The 23262-nt window shown below is 40.3% G+C and overlaps 1 protein-coding gene across 29 annotated transcripts in view; it reads right to left on the bottom strand.

The window, feature by feature from the left end:
- Nucleotides 1–23262, bottom strand: part of CHRM2 (cholinergic receptor muscarinic 2) — a 688089-nt gene that overhangs the window by 623334 nt on the left and 41493 nt on the right. For 11 of the 29 annotated variants that reach the window (XM_081533045.1, XM_081533027.1, XM_081533047.1 and 8 more), the window contains exon 2: nucleotides 10042–10114. The exons of the other annotated variants lie outside the window; for them this stretch is intronic. The gene's annotated coding sequence lies outside the window, so the exon portion shown is untranslated. The remainder of the gene's footprint in view (nucleotides 1–10041; nucleotides 10115–23262) is intronic. 29 annotated transcript variants of the gene reach the window in all.

The following is a 23262-nucleotide window of genomic DNA, read 5'->3' as shown; positions in this document are numbered from 1 at the left end:
GATTCTCAGGCAAGAATACTGGAGTGGGTTGCCACTTTCTTCTTTCCAACCCAGGGATTGAACCTGTGTCTCCTGCACTGCACGTGGATTCTTTACCACTGTGCCACCTAGGAAGTATTTTCCATTACATCCCATTTTACATCTTCTCCACCCTAACTATAGTGGCCAATGACTAGGACCCCTTTACCACATGAAAGGTAATGACTTGACCATTTTTTCCCCATTGTACTGCAGCTTTAAAATAATAATATATGAGAAGTAGATTATAGATTATTAGAAAATGGGGGATAATATAGGTATGTTTTCATTTTCCAGATCAAAACCTAAAGTTTCAAAAAGGATAGGATTTTGGCTAGGTATGCCGATTAAAAACTGATGGAGAGAGATATTTGACTGGAATCCTAGGTCGCTGAATCCTTGACTAGCTGACTCTGGAACAGGTCACACTGTGTGAGGAGGGAGGTATATTCAGAGAATAAACTCCAGGAATATGTAAAGCTCTTTTCCTAGCTAAATTCTGTGTTATTGCAATGGGATCTACTTCCATGGTGAACCGGGTGCTGAAAGTTCAGTGTGGGATTTGGCATCCAAATTAACAATTTTCTCTTATCCTCTCCCGGGTACAAACACAAATAGCTAGCTAAATCAGCAGCAAACCATCAGCTCAAATCAGAATCAGAGGCCACTGCAAGGCTTCCTTTACCACTCCCCAAACCTAGAGTTTGGGCTTCCCTGGTGGCTCAACAGTAAAGAATCCACGTGCAATGAGGGAGATGTGGGTTTGATCCCTGGGTCAGGAAGACCCCCTAGAGAAGGAAATAGCTACAGTCCATGGGGTCTCAAAGGACTCCATGGACTGTAGTCCACCAGGCTCCTCTGTTCAAGAGATTTTCCAGGCAAGAATACTGGAGTGGGTTGCCATGCCCTTCTCCAGGGAATCTTCCCAACCCAGGGATCGAACCCAAGTCTCTTGTGTCTCCTGCACTGGCAAGCAAGTTCTTTACCATTGCACCACCTGGGAAGCCCACTGACCCATGCTGCTAAGTCGCTTCAGTCGTGTTCGACTCTGCACGACCCCATAGACGGCAGCCCACCAGGCTCCGCCATCCCTGGGATTCTCCAGGCAAGAATACTGGAGTGGGTTGCCGTTTCCTTCTCCAGAGCATGAAAGGGAAAAGTGAAAGTGAAGTCGCTCAGTTGTCTGACTTTAAGCGACCCCACGGACTGTAGCCTACCAGGCTCCTCTGTCCATGGGATGTTCCAGGCAAGACTACTGAAGTGGGGTGCCATTGCCTTCTCCGTGACCCATAGATCTAGATAAATAGACAGGTATCAGTACACATCTTCTTCCTTGACTTTGGAAAGAGGGACTAGGGCATGTATCCTTGAGTTCCAGCTAGAGGTTATAGAATGTCTCTGACAAAAGATACATCATGATGACTAATAAGAAAATAACTTGTTATTCTGATTGAAAGGACTTTTAAGTTGAAATTGAAAAGGAAGATGAAATATTCTCGGTTAAAATGGGAATAAGTATTGACAGTCAACATCGCTTCTGACATTGAAAAAAAGAAGATTAACAGTGGATGAAGTGCCAGGTAATTGAAAGGAGAACATAGTTGAAAGCACAAGAATCTACATATATTTCAATAGATATACCAATGCATTCGATCTAGGTTAGGGGAAAAAAGTCAAGGTGAACTTGAGGCTTAGCAAAGAAGATCAATTTTACCTCATAAGCGTGGTTGAGACCCGATGGTACAGAATTCATTATGAAGTCAGTGATCAAAAGGTATATCGTGTTCGAAAGAAATCAATCAGATGGAAATGGAAGCAAAATGGAACTGCAGCTTAAGGAATTTGTAACTGAATGTAAATCTACAAATATGAGGATGTCAGTGCCTAAGAACTGTGAGGATGAAGGAAAAAAAGGAGACTTGCAGGCAGACTAACATAGTGGGCGTGTTGCCACATGAGAATATATTAATGTATTTCTGAAATGGATAACAAACCTAGACTGGAGTTATGATAGAGATATATAGGATGTTAGAAGGGACTCTACTCTCCTGGCTTCAAGTGTCCATGAAATAACTGTCATCCCAGGAAGGGCCAGCATGATAGTAAAACTTCTCTTTTTCCCACCTCTCCTTGACTTCCCAGCATTGGAAGAGGAGGAAATTATTCATCTGTTTAAGTAGAAAGATTCTGACATCAGCTGATTTGCTTTTCTGGTAGGAAAAAGACAATGATACAAAAGTCAGGTGTCACCTGTTGTCTTTATCTCTCTGACCCCATTCTCAGGGCTCGGTACAGTTAAGACAGTGATTCCTCCCCTGAATGGATAACTGTCTACCTGGTTAGGAGCTCCACCTTGAAGTTACAGAATACTACTGAGAACAAGAATATTGTGGTGACTGCCTTAAGGGCTCCTCTCCCCACAAAGACCCCCAAGATCCAATCAGGAAGTGCAGTGGTGGTTGCAGGTCCAAGCCACCTGCTCCAATCCAAGTCTAGTAATAATAGTGATGGAGATAGATCTAGATATAGTAACCTCATTTGTCAGTTTTGGTATCTATTTCTCACTTGGACTCCTAAAATTCTAATAATGGAGTGTGTGGGGGGATGTGTCTGTGTGTGTGTGCGCTCAATCACTCAGTCATGTCCAACTCTTTGTGACCCCATGGACAGTAAGCCTACCAGGTTCCTCTGCCCATGGGATTTGCCAAACAAGAATATTGGAGTGGGTTGTCATTTCCTACTCCAGGAGATCTTCCCCACTCAGGGACTGAACCTGGGTTTCTTGCATCTCCTGCATTGGCAGCCAGATTCTTTACCACTGTGCTACCTGGGACGCCCAGGAGTTATTTCCATTTTTTAACTATTTAAATAATCAATCAAAACAGCTCTATGAAAAATGTTATTTTCAGAGCTCATGGTACAGGGCTCACCTTGGTCTTATGTATCCTTTTATCTTGAAAGTGAAAGTTGCTCAGTCGTGTCCGACTCTTTGTGAGTCCATGGCCTATACAGTCCATGGAATTCTCCAGGCCAGAATACTGGAGTGGGTAGCCTTTCCCTTCTCCAAGGGATCTTCCCAATGCAGGGATTGAACCCAGGTCTCCCGCATTGCAGGCGGATTCTTTACCAACTGAGTTTGCTGGAGATCTAAATCCTACATTCTCTTGTGATCCAGTTCAGATGTCATTTGACTATCATAGCCAAGAAAAGTTGCGTTTTCTCTTGACTGTAAATTCCTTAGAGCAGAAACCAACAAATCACAAACTTCTTTGTACATAATCATCTTCACTTTCAAACCTGCTCCCACCTCTGTCAATGAATTAGGAGCCTCAGGGTCACTCTAGGCTCCTCTTCAATTCACACTCCTTTATGTCTTCTCTGACAACATGCTCCATTTGCCCTGGACTATTCCAGTTAATGCCAGATGCCCCTGGTGTAATTATCAAAATGCCAGCTTTCACTCTCCAAAGTACCCTTGATAGATGATAAAGTATATGGTTATCCTAAACCCATATCCAACTCTGCTTTCTTCCTATGTTTTAAACCGAGTCTCCCTTTTTCTCCACCCTTAAAATATAAGTTTTAGTTCAGATACCCACCAAGTCTCAATATTGTTAACAGCTTAATTACTCTTGCAGAGGCAATACTTCAAGTCCATCTTTCACAGCTGCCAGTGCAGTCTGTCTGAAACTCAAATGTGTCCATGCTACCTCTTTATTGAAGACCATTCCATAGTTCCCAACAGACAGGCTCAAACTGCAATGTCTGGCTTCCAATTATATCTAATATCTCAATCATTTCTTTTGTAAATCCTCTTTAGGTCTTTTCCCATCTATCTCCTCTACCTGGAATACCCTTTCCTTCACTGCCTTCTTTCCTCAACCTTTCTGGCAAATTGTTGTTAATTAGAACTCAGTAGAAGCAGCATGTAATACCTCATCACCTCTGATCACCCCTGGTTTAGATTATGGGGCCTTTCTCTATGTTTGCATAATAACTTGTATTCATCACTACTGAATTTATAGTACCATATTTTTATGACTTACGTTTGCTTCTCTAACTAGATTAGGAGATCCTTGAGAATGAAGAACTACTTCTTACTGATTTGGGGGACAACAGTCAAGGCTATGGTTTTTCCAGTGGTCATGTATGGATGTGAGAGTTGGACTGTGAAGAAAGCTGAGCGCCGAAGAATTGATGCTTTTGAACTGTGGTGTTGGAGAAGACTCTTGAGAGTCCCTTGGACTGCAAAGAGATCCAATCAATCCATCCTAAAGGAGATCAATCCTGGGTGTTCATTGGAAGGTCTGATGTTGAAGCTGAAACTCCAATACTTTGGCCACCTCATGCGAAGGGGTGACTCATTGGAAAAGACCCTAATGCTGGGTAGGATTGGGGGCGGGAGGAGAAGGGGACGACAGAGGATGAGATGGTTGGATGGCATCACCGACTCGATGGACATGGGTTTGGGTGGACTCCGGGAGTTGGTGATGGACAGAGAGGCCTGGCGTGCTGCAATTCATGGGGTCGCAAAGAGTCGGACACAACTGAGCAACTGGACTGAACTGAACTGATAGACAGTCCAGAATTTTTTTTACAATATTTATTACAAAACATTAAACAGAGAGAGAAAAATAATACTAGAAGCATGTGTAGAGCTGCCACTTGGATTTGATCAATATCATTTACTAATCTGCTTCATCAAATTTCTGTTCATTTCAAAGCTATGACAAACCTAGACAGCATATTAAAAAGTAGGGACATCACTTTGCCGACAAAGGTCCATATAGTCAAAGCTTTGGTCTTTCCAGTAGTCATGTATAGATGTGAGAGCTGGACCATAAATAAGGCTGAATGACAAAAAATTGATGCTTTCAAGTTGTGGTGCTGGAGAAGACTCTTGAGAGTCTGTTGGACAGCAAGGAGATCAAACCAGTCAGTCCTAAAGGAAATCAGTCCTGAATATTCATTGGAAGGATTGATGCTGAAGCTGAAGCTCCAATACTCTAGCCACCTGATGCGAAGAGCCGACTCACTGGAAAAGACCCTGATGCTAGGAAAGATTGAGGACAGGAGGAGAAAGGAGGCGACAGAGACTGAGCTGGTGTAATGACATCATGGGCTCAATGGACATGAGTTTGAGCAAACTCTGGGAGCTGGTCAAGGACAGAGAAGCCTGGAGTGCTGCAATTCATGGGGTTGCAAAGAGTCAGATATGACTTAGCAACTGAACAACAACAATAAATTGAAGACACTGACACATTTCACTCCTAAATCTGTCAATATACAAATCATTAATTAAAGTTCATTATTTTATTTTTTCTTTTAAACATGAATGCATACAATGAAATGCATAAATCTTAAGTATATATTTACTGAGTTTTGATAAACATATATTTATGTAACTTATCTTTTCCCCATTGAATTACGTTTGTATCTTTGTCAAAAATCAGCTGACTAAATTTGTGTGGATCTATTCCTGAGTTCTTTATTCTATTATACCAATTGATGTGTCTATTCTTTCACCAATACTATGCTGTCTTCATTACTATATCTTTATGATAACTCTCAAAATAGGATATTTTTAGCTGATATTTCCTTTCAGCTTGAAGAACTTCTTTCAACACAATATAGTTCTAGTTCAGGTATACTGGTGACAAATATTCTTAGTTTGACCTAAAAATGTCTTCATTTTGTGTTTATTCTTGAAGGATATTTTTTCTCAACAGAAAATTCTGGATTAACAGTTCTCCCTTTCAAGCTCTTTTAAATATTTTTGTTCTAATGTATTCTAGACTCCATTTTTCTCTAATAAGAGATCAGTAACGATTTGAATTTTCATTCACATTTATAAAATCTGTTGATTTTCTCTGGCTACATTCAAGACTCTCTCTTAATCACTGATTTTCAGAAGTTTGACTATGTTTTGTATGGTTTTCTTTGTATACATTCTGCTTAGTTTTTTCTAACCTTCTCAAATTTGAAGATGTATGTCCTCCACCAAAGTAAAAAAAAAAAAAAAGGCCATTATTCGTGTAGGGCAAACTGAGGCCTTTACTCAGTTTATAAGCCATACAAATAGGAACTCACCTAGATCCTTCCCCTTTGTCTAAGTGTTGATTCCCCTTCAGAAACTTCCTGCATTTTGTTGCTCTCCAGCACTTTTTGGCCATTGGTTTTGCTTTTTAGTTTTGTCTTGTTTTTGTCTAGACTGTACAATTGTTATCTACAGAAGGGTCAGTCAGATAGAATCTTACTCAGACATTATTAGAAACAAGACTCAACAATTCATAAATATTTATTGAATTAAACTTTAATCTGGCACCTCAAGAACAGAGATCTTTATCTATTTATTTATTGGTATATCACAAATGCCAAGAATCGTGCATGGTATATTTTAAGTATTCAATAAGCTTTTGTTGAATAAATGAACAGATGAATGGTTATTACTGTAATGCCTTATACACAATTGACATTTACATTTCCCATGTACCTTAACTGACTTTCCCAGAAATTGGACATATGCTAAAAAGGAGCATAACCCATAATCTCTAAAAATAACAACTGTTAACATCTCGTCATATTTGTTTTGTGTATTTTTTTAGATGAAAGATTCACAAAATTAGATATAAAGTAGAAGATCCCTTAATATATTAACTTTTTGCCCTAACTTTGGGCTCCAGTGTATATATCTTTTAATTTCAGTTACAGAGTATTCATGAATCTTTCAATTTTCCAAAGGAAGGAAGGAACATAAAACTCAGGTAGTATAAGTGATTCTTCTAAAAGAGTTCAGTAGGCAAACACATTAGAAAAAAAATACTATATGCAACAAAATAAAACTTTATGTCAAGTCTTCTCAGAGCTGTTGGGATGGCCAAAAATTTGTTCAGGTTTTTCCTTAAGATGTTACAGAAAATTTTGAACTAACTCTTTGGCCAATCCAATAGTATTAATATATGTTGTAAACCACGGAAGCTCATGTGTGCAGTGCTGCAATGCATAGCACTTCCCAAACCTACCCAGCCTTGGAACACTATCCTAGAATACCTTATGGGACCACTGTTCCCTGAAACTCACTTTGGGGAAAGCTAATATGGAAGAATCCCATACTTCTGATGCAAAAACTTGGGACATGAAAAGTCATCTTTTGATCAAATGGATCAGCTTCCTACTCTTTTGTTCCCCAAATGGCATATTTTCTCCTTTCTCCACTGAACCTGGACTTCATTCCTACCTTTCCATTACATTTGCCTTAAGTCAAGTCAGCCATCGTCCTTGATGATCAAATGGATCAGCTTCCTACTCTTTTGTTCCCCAAATGGCATATTTTCTCCTTTCTCCACTGAACCTGGACTTCATTCCTACCTTTCCATTACATTTGCCTTAAGTCAAGTCAGCCATCGTCCTTGATTATTTACATGTTGATCCAAACATAAAAGAGAATAAAACAGCTGAAGGAGCGATTAAGAACCTGGAGATATAAAAGGCAATTGCTTTCAAGAGGATTCACCCAGCACACAGAGCTTTCTTTCATGATTAAATTCTTTTTGAAATCCTAAATCAAAGGTACAGCCTATCAGAGAGCTAGGAAATCCATAATAAAAAAAAGTCATTGATGAGAGCCATTTTGTTATTATACTGAGTGCTTTTGACAGCATTCGCTGCCTAAGCACATGCAGGAAATGGCAATACATGCTGAACGCTTCCTTTATATACAAAATTCTACAATAAAGTGCCCAATGATAGAGAAAAAAAGAAATCAAACACAGTTGGCAAGTCAAAGCAAGCAGAATTAATGCCTCCAAACCAGGGCCCAGGCATCGCCAGCTCCCCAAGGAGACTGGCTGGAAACTATAACTTTCATTCAGTCCTTTCAGAACTCAATTAATTTTTTTCTGCTCGGCTGAGTCAGGACTATATAGGGGACAGGCAAGGGGCAGGACAATCCTTTTTTAAAACTCTTCAAACAAATCCTGAATAGGCATCAGTAATATTCAAGAAGTAACAAGCGTGAGTAATAAGTATCCTTGGGGACCCAGAAACATTTTCTAATCAAGGACCGAAGAGTCCCAAACTGGGCACAGCACATACAAGCCAGGTTAATCAATTATGCTGCTTCTCTTGATAAATATGTCTTCCATTGTGGTATTTTCATTTCTTGTTTTCACTTTGGAGACACTGATGTCAAAAGCAGTTTAGGGAAGGGTAGAAGGAAGTGAGGCTTCCCAGGTGGCAAGAGTGATAAGGAACCTGCCTCACAATGCAAGGGATGTAAGAGACACAGATTCAGTCCCTGAGCTGGGAAGATCTCTTGGAGGAGGGCAAAGCAACCCACTCCAGTATTCTTGCCTGGAAAATCCCCACGGACAGAGAAGCCTGCTGGGCTACAGTCCATGGGGTCACAGAGTCAGACACGACTGAGAGACTGAACAACAACAACAAAATGCAGAAGGAAGTGACGGTAAGAGAGATGGGTCCTTAGATCTGCCCTAGTTTGGCAGACAAGAAAGTAAATTGATAAAACCAAGTAAGCCTTTTTATGTGGGAACCCAGAAATCCACCCCATGTGATTAGGGGGATCAGGTGAAAAGCAGAAGGCTTTCTGGCCACAGGGTTCATAATGGACTAAGAACTTATCATTTTCTTTCCTTTTTATAAAGTGAAAGCAATAATTTTCCGATTGCCATAGAAATGTTGTCCCATTGATTTCATCATACCAAACAGAGAGGTAAAGTGAAGCAAGTAAAAATCTCCCCACGTTCCAATATGCCTAGATTAGTGCTGTTAACAGCTTGGTTCATATTCATCTAGATTCCATGATACACAGATCACATACTTCTAATATGTTATAAAAATGGATTTCTCCTCTGTATGGTATTTTATAACTTTATTCCACTTAACTGTATATCATGATCATCTTTCTGTATCAATAATTTCAGCATCATTTTGAAGAACTATAAAATATTCCCTTAATTGGCTATATCACAATTCACCTTCCTAAACTCATGCTGAATATTTAATTTTTCACTATTATCAATGTACTTGCTTATACAGCTTTGTTTATTTCATATTTATCCAGGGAAAAAAATCTAGATGTATAGCTGCTAGGTCCAGGGCATACACAGATGAAATCTGTATACATTTTGCCAGGTTTCCCTGATAGCTCAGTGGGTAAAGAATTCACCTGCATTGCAAGAGCTGCAGGAGATGTCTGTGTCGGGAAGATCCCCTGAAGAAGGAAATGGCAACCCACTCCAGTATTTGTGCCTGGGAAATCCCATGGACAGAGGAGCCTGGTGGGCTACAGTCCATGAAGTCGCAAACAGTCAGATACAACTGAGCACACAAGCACATACATTTTGCCAGCAGGGGAGTGGGGAGTATATTAGTTTACACTCACACCACCAGTATGTTACAGTCAGCACTGAGCTTCTGCACTTGGGATCTGAGATGCTTCTCACCCAAACTGGGGCTTTCCCCACATGATAGAATCTGAACTCACCAAGGACAGAGTCTGACACTTCACCTTTATATCCTCCAATGCACTAAATGGCATTGGTTCTACACTGGATACCCAAACAACCTTCTGTTAAACAGGCCAAGTTCTCATCATGACCTCCAGACGCTACAGTTCTGTTCACCCCCATCACCTTTCCAGCTCCCTCTCCCACAACTCTTCCCCTTTGCCGGCTTCAACCACATTGATAGCATTTCTGTCCCTCCAACACACTTAGCACACTCCCATCAGAGCCTCGGCATCTGCCTTCTCCTCTCTCTGGAACTTTCTTCCCCTGATACCCATGAGACTCATTCCCTTAGGATGCTGCTGAAAGGCCCCTTCTTTATCAGTGAGGTTTTCCTATCTTAAATTCCAACTTCCTCAACCTTCTCTATCCTCCTTCCATTATATCTGCTTTCTCCAGTATCTTTGTTACCATTGGCACTAGTGGTAAAAAAAAAAAAAAAAAAAAAGCCTGCCTGCACAGCACAGCGCAGCCCCTATGTATGTCACTTGCTTACCTTGTTTCCTTTCTGCCTCCGCCCACTAGGGCAGGAATTTTTTCTGTTTTATTCACTGCTGTATCCCTGGTACCTAGAAGAGGGGATCAGTGAATATATATTAAATGAAAAAGTTAATTTACGAAAATAAAGAATGAATGAAGATATCGGCAAGCAGAAAGTTAATTGCTGGAATCATAAATGAGGGCACAATGAAAGTATACTTGTAAGTGAACAGAATAACCTAAAATATAGACCTGACAATGTGTGTACATCATCTGAGTTATACAGCCATTCAATGGTTACCCGAAAGTGGAAGTAGAAGAATACAGATAATCTATGAAAAGCTTATAGTCCATCTGGGAACATAGAACTCATGACAGTTTCTACAAAATATTATAAAGTAATTGTTGTCTTTGTTTTTTAGTCTATAAGTCATGTCCAACTCTCTGAGACCCCATGGACTGTAACCCACCAGGCTCCTCTCTCCATGGGATTTTCCGGGTAAGAATACTGCAGTGGGTTGCCACTTCCTCCTCCAGGGAAACAAAACTCAGACCTCGCCCTCAAGGACTCCACAAGCTAGCCATGTAGCAATCTACATGTACATCCACTGTAACATCAGTTAAGGGGTGCTATTTGTAGCAGACATGAGGGGCCCTTGACCTAGCTGCATCTATAAGGGAGGATGGGGGCACTGCCAGGAAACGTGGTCCCCAAGTACAGATGTGAAGAACATATCAAATAGGAATCAGCCAGACAGTACAAAGGAAGTGCTTGCAAGGAGAGAGCCACCTGTGCAAAAGCACAAAGGCAAAGTGAAACAGTGGGACTGCAGGGAGGGGACCGCCACCCGCCAAGGCAGAGAGCCTGAAACAGAAGCAGGACATGTGGCTAGAGAGGTGAGCAAGCCCAGGGGATGGGGGGGGTTCTCTCCTGGGTCCATCTCTGCCCCAGAAACACCGGGCTCCACGGGAGGAATTAAGAAGAACAAGCCAGTCCTAATCTTTAATAAACTCATTTCACTACATTTCAGACATACGGAATGGGCTAAAAGAGAGCAAGAATTCATTTAATAGGATCTGAAGCCTCTGCCAGAACCACCAGACTAAGGTAAAAAGATAAAAGGAGAGGTTCAGACCTCAGCCCTCCTTAGGGCTGCAGAAACAGGTGCCCTGGGCGACAGAGCACGCAGGGTAGCCAAGAGCCCTGCGTTCCCGCAGTGGTCCTGGTTGCTGCCTCTGGAGACGTGGAAGCACTATGGACAGAAATCCGAGATACACAGAGGGAGTTGGCTTATTTTCCCATCATTTCCTTTCCTCTCGTGGCTCCATCTGTTCTCCCATCGCTAGTGATTCATAGGGTGCTTGTCTGATCAAAATTGACATTCATTTAATAAAGAACTGCATCTATGACGAACTACAAAAGCCTTTCTACATTGTGTTGTTTATCATCATTTTCCCTCCATTGTGACAAATAATTGGGGAAATGAAAACAATTGGCCTCTAGCCTGAGCGTTATGTACTAAAAAAAAAAAAAAAAAGAGTAGTTTCATTACAGTAGCATTTCTGCATGCCAGCCTCACCAAGAAAACTTAAAAATACTGATGCTTTAGTCTCACCCCCAGAGATTCCCAATTAAGTGGGTTTGGGAAGGTGCCAGGATATAGTGATTATAACATACCTATTAAAGCTTCTAAGAAGTCTAAATATAAAGATCAAATTTGACAGTGTATCATCTCAAATCTCCCAAATTTATTTCACCACGGGACCAACTATTTTTTGGCAGATCTACTTTTTTTTTAAATTTTTTGGCCATGCTGAGTGGCATGGGGGAACTTCCCTGACCAGGGATCGAACTCTCACCCCCTGCTGTAGAAGCACAGAGTCTTAACCACTTGACCACTAGGGAAGTCCCTGGCGGGACCGTTATTAACATCTAACAAAACACTAATCTTCAGCAAAAAATAATTTGGGAAGTGCTAGTCTTTCTAACAAAACAAATTCCCATGAATAATTCTGTATATTATTACCATTTCTTATCAATCATATTTGAATAAAACCCTAGAGAGAGGAGAAAGGCCTGGACTTTCACTAATCCTCCTCATTTAGGTATAATTATTTTAAGACAAATGATAAGCAAACAAACAAGCATGAAGACTTTGCTCTTCAATAAAAGACCACGTTTTAAACAGAGTAACAAGGGCTTCCCAGGAGGCTCAGTGGATAAACAATCTGCCTGCAATGCAAGAGACTTGGGTTCAACCCCTGGGCCGGGAAGACCCCCTGGAAGAGGAAATGGCAACCCATTACAGTATTCTTGCCTGGGAAATCTCATGGACAGAGGAGCTGGCGGACTGCAGTCCATGGGGTCGCACAGAGTCGCACACGACTGAAGTGATTGAGCACACACAAGAAGCCCATTACCTGCTGATTCTGCCTTTCGCTCATCCAGTTGAGCTACAGTAAAACCTGCTCCAAGATAGCAAATAATATTTCCTCAAAGCAAATGTATCAATAATTTACAACTCTGCCTCATTTTTCTTATGACCTCTGGGCATAGGTTTGTGATCCACAAAATAACTAGTCCATGTAAGTAACATAATAAATATTAAATAAACCCTTTGGAGGCAGTCCATGGCAGTGAAAACAGCACACCCTCTTGAAGCAGGCAACCTGAGTTTAAAGCACATCTCCGGTACTTCTTAGTTTTGTGTCCTCCGGCAAACTTACCTCTCAGATCTCAAGTCTGGCCACTAAAGTGAAGATACCTGAAATACCTAATTTTCAGGACTCTTGGAGGACTAATTTATATACAGAAGCTAATGGACTTAAATATGGTACCCAATAAATATTTGCTGACTAATAAATAATTTCTAAAGTAATGACAGTTATTTTTTATCAAAAATTGCTTCAAATTTTTTTCTAGGTATAAAGTGCTGCTGCTGCTGCTCCTAAGTCGCTTCAGTCGTGTCCAACTCTGCGCGACCCCATAGATGGCAGCCCACCAGGCTCCGCCATCCCTGGGATTCTCCAGGCAAGAACACTGGAGTGGGTTGCCATTTCCTTCTCCAATGCATAAAAGTGAAAAGTGAAAGTGAAGTCGTTCACTTTCACCTACCTTCTCCGAGATATAAAGTGAGGTAACGTTTAAAATAAAGGCATCTTTCTTTGTTCAGGAGTATTTTTGAAAGAATGAGCATTCTGCTGGAAATTCAAACATATATAGCCCTCTGGTCGGAGAAGGCAATGGCACCCCACTCCAGTACTCTTGCCTGGGAAACCCCATGGACGGAGGAGCCTGGTAGGCTGCAATCCATGGGGTCGCGAAGAGTCGGACACGACTGAGCGACTTCACTTTCACTTTTCACTTTCACGCACTGGAGAAGGAAATGGCAACCCACTCCAGTGTTCTTGCCTGGAGAATCCCAGGGACGGAGGAGCCTGGTGGGCTGCCGTCTATGGGGTCGCACAGGATCGGACACAACTGACGCGACTTAGCAGCAGCAGCAGCAGCAGCAGCCCTCTGGTATAGTTGAGGTCACAGTCATTCTCATAAATCCTCAATTTTCTATTCCTGAGCAGATACTAACAATGAACTCCTTTACATTTGTCTGCACAAGCATCTTAAGGCCAAAGGACAGGTTAATGGGAAGCCGAATTTGGAGTTATCGACGAAAACAAACATACTTTATGTCTACTCTCAGGCTATATTTTTGAGCAAGAATATTGAAAGACTGAAGAAATTGTAGGGAAAACTCCTGCAAATATCTATTCCAAATCAGATCTAAAATATTCAGAATGCTCCAATCCCAGAAACTCACTTCTTTGAACCGATGACAATGTTGTTTATTCATGTTCTTAAGAGACCAAATGTAAAGTAACCTGGAAATGTAAATATAATGAGTAAGGTATTCCATCTCACAAAGTAATTTACATTGCTATTTATTAACGATTTCTTAACTGTGACCACTCTTATCTTTACAAATGGATTCCCACTCTAGGACACTTTATAAAGGAACTGAGAAGAAATGGTTGTCGTCTTCTCTCATTCAAACTCCCTGACACTGAAGAATCCTTGAGTTGCTTCCTTTGGGTTAGAGCTTAAAGTTAAAAATTCTTTAATTCTCTCCTTTTTTAACAGTTTTATTGAGGAATGACTGACATACAGAAAGCTATAGATAGTTAATGTACACAACTTGTGAGTTTGGAGATAAGTTTCCTGGGTGGCTCACTGAAAAAGAATCAGCCTGCAATGCAGGAGAAACGGGTTCGATCCCTGGGTCAGAAGATCCCCTGGAGAAGGAAATGGCAACCCACTGCAGTATTCTTGCCTGGAGAATCCCATGAACAGAGGATGCTGATGGGCTACAGTTCATGGGATCGCAAAGAGTTAGATATGACTTAGCAACTAAACAACAACAACAACAACACATCCCTGAAAATCCCATCATTATCAATGCCACAAGCTTACCCAAAAGTTTCCACTTGCCCCCTTTATATATTGAGGGGTTTTTTCCCTGTTGTAGTAAGAGCATTTAACATAAGGTCTGCTCTCTTAGCATTCAATACAAAATTATTCATCATGAGCCCTATTTTGTACAGTAGCTCTCCAGAAACTATTTTGCACAGTGGAAACTATGTATCTTTTGACCAACATTTTCCCATTTGCCCATCCCCTGCCCTCCTCCCTGGCAATCACCATTCTACCCTCCACTTCTATGTGTTTGACTATTTTAGAATCCTCATATAGGTGACATCATGCAGTATCTGTCTTTCTGTATCTGGCTTATCTCACTTAGCATGATGTCCTGCTGATCCATCCCTAATGTGGCAAATGGGAGGATTTCCATCTTTTTTCAGGCTAAGTAAGATTCCATTGTATGTATATGCCACAGTTTTTAAAACTGGAGGATAATTACCTTACAACATTGTCTACATTTTTTTAAATCCATTCATCTGTTGATGGACACTGAGATTGCTTCCCTGGCTTGGTTATTGTCAATAATGCTGCAATGAACATGGGAGTACAGATATCTCTTTGAGATTCAGATTTCAACTCTTTTGCATATATGCTCCAAAGTCGGATTGCTGAAAAATCTTCACGTGACCTAGAACACCAACTTGTCTGTCTGGTTGCCACTCACCCTCTGCTCATTTCTAAGTCTTCGTCATATTACATTATCCTTTCCTCCTATTCTCCTGTTAGCCTAACTACTTATTCAGTCCCCTTTGATTATTTTTTGTCATATCCAGCTGGGTTTTTGTCCCTGTTAGTCATTATGAAACTTACCATTTCTTCAGTTCAGTTCAGTTCAGTCACTCAGTCATGTCCGACTCTTTGCAACCCCATGGACTGCAGCACGCCAGGCTTCCCTGTCCATTGCCAACTCCCGGAGTTTACTCAAACTCATGTCCATTGCGTCAGCGATACCATTCCAACCATCTGATCCTCTGTCGTCTCCTTCTCCTCCCATCTTCAATCTTTCCCAGCTGCTGCTGCTAAGTCGCTTCAGTCGTGTCCGACTCTGTGCGACCCCATAGACAGCAGCCCACCAGGCTCCCCCGTCCCTGGGATTCTCCAGGCAAGAGTACCGGAGTGGGTTGCCATTTCCTTCTCCAATGCATGAAAGTGAAAGGTGAAAGTCAAGTCGCTCAGTGGTTTCCAACTCTTAGCGACCCCATGGTCTGCAGCCTACCAGCATCAGGGTCTTTTCCAATGAGTCAGTTCTTCGCATCAGGTGGCCAAAGTATTGGAGTTTCAGTGAATATTCCAACGAATATTCAGGAATATTCAGGACTGATTTCCTTTAAGATGGACTGGTTGGATCTCCTTGCTGTCCAAGGGACTCTCAAGAGTCTTCTCCAACACCACAGTTCAAACTCATCAACTCTTCAGCACTCAGCTTTCTTTATAGTCCAACTCTCATATCCATACATGACTACTGGAAAAACCATAGCTTTGACTGGATGGACTTTTGTTGGTAAAGTAATGTCTCTGCTTTTTAATAAGCTGTCTAGATTGGTCATAGCTTTTCTTCCAAGGAGCAAGCGTCTTTTAATTTCATGGCTGCAATCACCATCTGAAGTGATTTTGGAGCCCAAAAAAATAAAGTCTCTCACTGTTTCCATTGTTTCCCCCATCTGTTTGCCATGAAGTGATGGAACCAGATGCCATGATCTTAGTTTTCTGAATGTTGAGTTTTAAGTCAACTTTTTCACTCTCCTCTTTCACTTTCATCAAGAGGCTCTTTAGTTCTTCTTTGCTTTCTGACATAAGGGTGGTGTCATCTGCATATCTGAGGTTATTACTATTTCTCCCAGCAATCTTGCTTCCAACTTGTGCTTCATCCAGCCTGGCATTTCACATCATGTACTCTACATATAAGTTGAATAAGCAGTGTGACAGTATATAGCCTTGTATATTGCTCCCTGAGGACTGGGGCTTTTCCTGTCTTGTTCACACTATCACCAGCATCAATATAATGTACTTTAATAAATAAATGAATACAATGAATATAAAACAAGTGAGGGAAGAAGTTGAGCTTTTAACCAGCTTTCTGCTTTTTCTGATCTTGCTATTTACCTCACAGAAGGGAAGGGAAAGAATGTGCTATTTGTAGCATGTATATTTTATGTGAGCTGTATCTTAATGTACAAGTAATTTCACAGGCATTAGTCAGAGTTTTTTACTCCAAGAGGCTGCTTCAAAAAAGCCTTTAATTTTTAATATTCTACTTCTCCAAATAATAAGAAATGTAATTAGCATCCCATGTTTGTCTAATAAAATGTGTGTAATATTTAACTGTTAGCCATGGTAGTAGAGACTGAAAATAATTTAGTAAGTAAACATATTTAAATGACTTACTGTGCATACTTTTTTTCAATAAAGAGCCTGATTCTATAAGTAAGCTGTCAATCAACGTTTTTGCTAATTTTCTTCTGTGAGTGTGCTTTATTCACATTTTAAATTTCAAATGAAACAAACATATAAAATAAAATAGAATACATGCATTACATTTCTATTCATTCTTTACTTCTGTTTAATGGTAAAAGCCTGCTGGTGAGCATGGACCTGTGTCAGTCATCCTCCTTAGTTACAGCCATAAAACCCACAATTGAAAATCATCATAAAAGAGCAACCTAGTTTCCTGTGAAAGAATAGTCAACCATTATTTTAAATTAAGTGCTATATTTTAGATTTAAATTAAATGTCATTAACCTTAATTTTTATGAGCATCGCTGTTTATGTCTCAGCAGATCTATAAAATGGAAAGTTAGATGCAATTACTATGAAATCAAAGCTATAAAGTTTCACCTTGGTGGTGCCAACTAATATGTAGATGGTTTATGTAGACAGAAAACTACATGCATCCTAGGGAGACAAATTCTGTTCTGATAAACTGAACTGAAGCCTCTTGTTCATAACCATTTGTTATAACCTTCTTTAGAGCATCCATCCTAGATTCTTAAGGTCCTTACCACCCCTTGACAATCCATGTCAGTCATGGGATCCACTCTTTCTTTTGGTTTTAAAACTTAATTAACTATGATTTTTCATGACTATTTGTTTCAGTTAAAAGAATTTTAATTATTTTAGGACCCGGGTTGACAATAAAGGGTAGAATGGGGTTAGGGTTAGAGTTTTCAGAGACTCCACCATCCAGAAATAATTTAGTATCTGCTAAAAATACATGTATTCAATATTGTGGGCTTCCCAGGTGAGTGATTAAAGAATCCACCTGCCAATGCAGGAGACTCAGGTTCATTCCCTGGGTTGGGAAGATCCCCTGGAAGAGGAAATGGCAACCCACTCCAGTATTCTTACCAGGATAATCCTATGGACAAAGGAGCCTGGAGGGCTCCAGTCCATGGAGTCACAAAAGAGTTGGATACAACTTAGCAACTAAACAGCAACAACATTCAGCAGAGTATGGAGAGTGTCCAGACTTGTGGTCACAGAAAAACTTTGATTTAACTCTCAGGTTTCTTATTAAGTGATTCTGCTCTATAACCTTAAATAATTGGTTTTAACCTGCAGGTCTATTTCTCTGTCTCAGTGTTTTTATGAAGGCTAAACAAGGTAATATAAATGATTATTGTGGTATCCAGCAAATGGTAAATTCTCAAGATATTTTAGTTATACGTTATTATCCGTAAAGTAACGAAATTATCTGCTAGAATATTCAAGACCCCCTTGTAGAATTTAACATATTTAATTCTATAAGTACTATTTATAAATGTATGTCACCAAAGCTAATTAAAGTGATAGCCATAGTTATTAGCAGTGATGAATATGTCTTTAATTTTATATTAAGAGCTCCATAAATAATGTGTGATATTTTGGTATCAAATAAATAAAACTAGCTTTTACCATAAATTTGATCATGTAATTCTTGATTTGTAATGCTTGAATAGTAAAGTCCACCAAAATGCTGTTTCTGATCTAATAATTTGGGTAAATTTATGGGAGGAATATACTCTTATAATTCAATTTCATATCTGTTATTTGGGATTTTTTAAATTCATTCAACAAATATTAGTCGAACTTCAAGCACTGTGCCAGTTGGAAGTAAACAATGTTAATTATGTTTATTATATTTTTGATAGTTAGATTCCCAGGAGAGTCCACAAAACCCTATGTAGTGGAAGTGGAAACTGTCAGCAAAAAATATAAAATACAACTCTTTTATAATGCTAGTAAGTGTGTGCCTGTCTCAGGATTGACCCAACATGCAAACAGCTGAGCTCAAGAGCATTTAAAAAAACACATGGGTACAACCCCTCTGAAGAATCAACAGTTAATGGGAGATGACAGAGATGTGTCAGGAACAAGCTCTCAGGCCCATCTACCAAGTAGACTTATTAACTCAGGACAGGCTGGTTGCTCTCCAGAAAAGGACAGTTGTCACAGAGGTAAGTGAGAGAGCACTTTATACACTTTTTTCTTCTTCATTTCAGCCCAGTGAGAATTTGGGCTTGTCTGATTCACTATGTCCTAGGAAAGAGAAACAATCCCCAAATTAAAGGGAAATCTATCTTCCTTATGCCATCTTTTCCTCCGGACTTTAATCTTAATGAAAAACATTGGTAAATTATCTCTTTTTTCCATAGCCAGCCCTTTATAGAAGATTTTTCTCAAAATTTGTATTTTTAATTATGGCTAATTTTTAAACTGAGATTTACATAAATATCAACTGATCCATGAGCTGAGGAAAAATGCCTCACTTTGATATGAAGTATTATTTATCTTGGGTAATGGGGTATAATGCCATTGTGTCGGACAATGGTTCTCATTGTGAATCCATTGAAAGCAGCTCAGCTTGTGAGCTGTTCATTACTTCAGTGAAAGAAAGAAAGGAAGAAAAGATGGAAAGGAAGGGAAAAAAGAGGGAGAAGGAAGAGAGAGATGAGAGGAAGGAAAGGATGAACAGATAAACTCAACTCCAGACAATACTGTCAACAACTGGAGTGTTCCTGTATATCCACAGATCAGACATTTATTCCCAAGACACACAAATTTTTTTCTTTCCTCAGGTTATAGAATAATCACTCTTTAGTCCAAATCTTCATCATGACCACATGAAAACTAGAGTAGGCTGTGTATTTGAAAGTCAGTAACTTCAGAGAATGTGCCTCTTTTTACGTTTTATCAGTCTGTTGCTAGAATAAAGAAACTCAAAGTTGCTTACAAGTGGCTAATGAGTTCTGTAATCAAGACTTATTAAGGAAATATGAAGCATACTACTGAAAGAATAGGGAACTTCATTCAAACTGAAAACCTGCTACTTGGTGAGCTACAAGATCATGAATCCTCGGGGAAAATTGAGAGAGGAGTCATTTGGTCTAATGCATCCACATTTAAGCATAAGTGCAAGTAAAGACTCAATAGCAACTAAATTTCCCTTAAGAAAAAAAAATCATTTAGATTGGAGCTCTCAGTAGATATCTCTGTTAATTATGCAGAGGTTGAGACAAGATAATTATAATTATTTCAGGGGTAGAGACCATTGGATACACTTACCTAGTTGTAGAATGAAGTTTGATGTGGACATGAATCCCATTCCATCAAAGCCCACTAATTGAGGCTTTCAGAAAAACAAGTAAATCATTCCAAACACTAGAAAGAGATAATGGCTTTCATTTCCCTTGATCTCAGCTTAAACTTATTTATGCACAAGAGAGAGTACACACTTAATGTAGCCTTCTAAACACATGACTCAAAATGTCAGATTACATGGAAGGTAATGGAAAGCAGATCTAAAAGAAAATAATGAGGAAGCCCACTTCATCTCTTCAGTGAATCTTACTGGCATTTAGAACCACCCTTTAATGACCATCTGTTGGGTTTGCTCAGAATTCCTTCTGCTTCTTTTGCTAAGTGTACCCTGCTTTTCCTTATTGCACCTTCCCTCTTCCACCCCATGTGCTCTCCGTGGGATGTTGTCAATCTCGATGTCTAGTAATTAGGCAAATTATCTTATAACCAAAGAAAGTGAAAGTCGCTCAGTCATGTCTGACTCTTTGCGACTCCATGGACTATACAGTCCATGGGGTTTTCCAGACCAGGATACTGGAGTAGGTAGCCATTCCCTTCTCCAAAGGATCTTCCCAACCCAAGGATCGAACCCAGTTCTCCTGCACGGCAGGCGGATTCTTTACCAACTGAGCCACGAGGGAAGCCAAGCCACACTTCTAAAACAAAGTTTACCTTTTTCTATCCAATACTAAAGGATTCAAAAGGAATCTTGCTCCATGTCCTACCTAACAATGCCTGATTCCTCTTAACTCAGAGCCCCTTCACTTCAGTTCAGTCGTGTCCAACTCTTTGCAACCCCATGGACTGCAGCACACCAGGCTTCCCTGTCCATCACCAACTCTGGGAGCCTACTCAAACTCATGTTCATCGCTTCGGTGAGCCCCTTAGAGCCTTCTTTCCAGTTGTGCAAAACAGAGAAAGCTAGAATAGCAGAGGGAAGTGAACTGAACCATGGCTCCCAGGCTGTGAGAAAGCTGGGGAGCATCTAGTAATAAGCCAGAGTCGTGTATTTCATCTGTTTCTCCCTCTCTTCTTCAGCCGTGCCTCCAGTGACATACACAGCCCAGAACATGGAGAAGACAAGCATCACAAAGTAGTTTAAACAATCCCCTGTCCTACAGAATCTTCAAGGAGAAATTGCCACTGAAATTTTATTGGTGCTTTTCTTATGATGGCAATTTATACAAGAGCTATAAAAATGTATCATTCTCTCAGACCCAAATATTCCACTCCTGAGAATTTTTCCTAAGGAAGTCACACAATAGAAGGAAAAACTAAGGGCACATTAATGTTATTTGCAGCTCCATCTAAAGTAGTAAAGCATCAGAAGCAATCTGAATGTAAAGCAATAAAGAATGTTTAAATAAATTACTGTGTATAAGCCAATGGAATATTACACAGCCATAAAATTATACTTACACAATAATGATATCATATTCAGTGAAAACATTAGATGATACACTCATTATTATGGTGACAGTTATGAAAACTAAGAATGCATAGAGGTAAACGTTAGAATGGAGTACAAAAAAGTCCAAGTAATCATATTAGGATTGTGAGGTCACTGGTGACCTTTCTTTTGTCACAATTTATGTTGTTATTATAAATCCACAGCAGCAATGACAAGAACCTGCTTTCTCTTTCAGGGGAGAAAAGTTATCTGTAGTCATACACTCATTCCCTAAAGAGGCTCTTCCTCGGCAGCTCCCAACTCTGAGTGCCAGAGTTCACTCAGAATTAGGGAGTCGAGTGTGCTCTGGCCAACATTCCTCCCCTTGCCCCATAGAATTAGGAAGCATTAGAGGGCTTTGCCACCTTCTGTTTCTGTAATAACCATATTTCATCCAAAAGGGTATACCCATTTTCCCCCACATATTCAGTATCTCTGAAATTGAAATAAATTTTCTAATTGATGGTGTCTTAAAATTGCTGTTTCCCAAGTGACAGCTGTGATGAAGTTGTAGCTACCTGCCCATGGGCAGGACTTCCCTGGTAGCTCCGTTGGTAAAAAATCTGCCTCCAGTGCAGGAGACCTGGGTTCAGTCCCAAGGTTGGGAAGCTGCTCTGGAAAGGAAATGGCAAACCACTCCAGCATTGTTGCCTGGAAAATCCCATGGACAGAGGAGCCTAGCAGGCTACAGTCCATTGGATCGCAGGAGTTGGACACGACTTAGCAACTAAACCACCACTGCCCATGTGCAAACTTGGTCATAGATCTTTGTAACTCAATAAATATTGTTAAATAAATGAATGAATGAGTGAAGGCTACAACTCCTCTTGGGCATCTATGAAATAAAACAGTCTGAGTATATGACCTGTGAGTTTTCTCCCGAATATAACATTCTGAAATTTTAATCTGTTGACAGGCTATTAATTGATATTTAAATGATATTTAATGGAAACTATATAGTCATTGAACAGTAAGTGCTTATTTTACATGCACTCTTGGGTGGTTCAAGCAGGAATACCTGTCTTAATTCCTTACCTAGAGGGTACATGTGTTAGCCATTCAGTTGTGTCCAACTCTTTGTGACCCCATGAACTGTAGCCCACCAGGTTCCTCTGCCTGTGGAATTCTCCAGGCAAGAGTACTGGAGTGGGTTGCCATTCCCTTCTCCAGGGGATCTTCCCAACCAGGGATCAAACCCAGGTCCCCTGCATTGCAGGTGGATTCTTTACCGTCTGAGCCACCAGGGAAGCCCCTGAGGGTAGGTGCCTAATGCAAAATGGAGATACAAGCACTGTGTTTCTCCACAAGGTCAGTTCTACAGGACACCTCACAGATAATTAAAAAAAAAAAAGATTCTTGATGAAACAAATGTAGGAAATGTTGCCTACCCTCTTCTTTCTTAAAGCACCGTTTGTATTCACATTAGCATCTCAAAGGCTCTGGGAAGTCCCACACTAAAAAAACCAAAAACTACTTAGAGCATTTCCATTAAAGCACCACATAAACTTGGGAAATCTATTTAGCCTGACTGTGCTTCAATGCTTCTCCACTGTGGTAGTATTGGGCCTTGCTTCCTACAGAAAATGCTAGGAAGAACTGATGAACACAACTAAGAGGCACTTAGCATATGGGAAATTGCTGCCCCTTGAAAACATGAGGAGTCTTAGGTTTGTGCCAAACATAGACAACTGTTCCATGGCCTTCCTTTCCTGAAACAGGCCAGTGTTGTCTCTCGAATGGAAGGGATGAAATCA

Source organism: Giraffa tippelskirchi, chromosome 10, assembly GCF_054371585.1.
Source record: "Giraffa tippelskirchi isolate mGirTip1 chromosome 10, T2T-mGirTip1v1.2.pri, whole genome shotgun sequence".
Taxonomy (NCBI): Eukaryota; Metazoa; Chordata; class Mammalia; order Artiodactyla; family Giraffidae; genus Giraffa; species Giraffa tippelskirchi.
The sequence above is the reverse complement of the archived record's forward strand: the minus strand, read 5'-3'. Positions and strand labels throughout refer to the sequence as shown.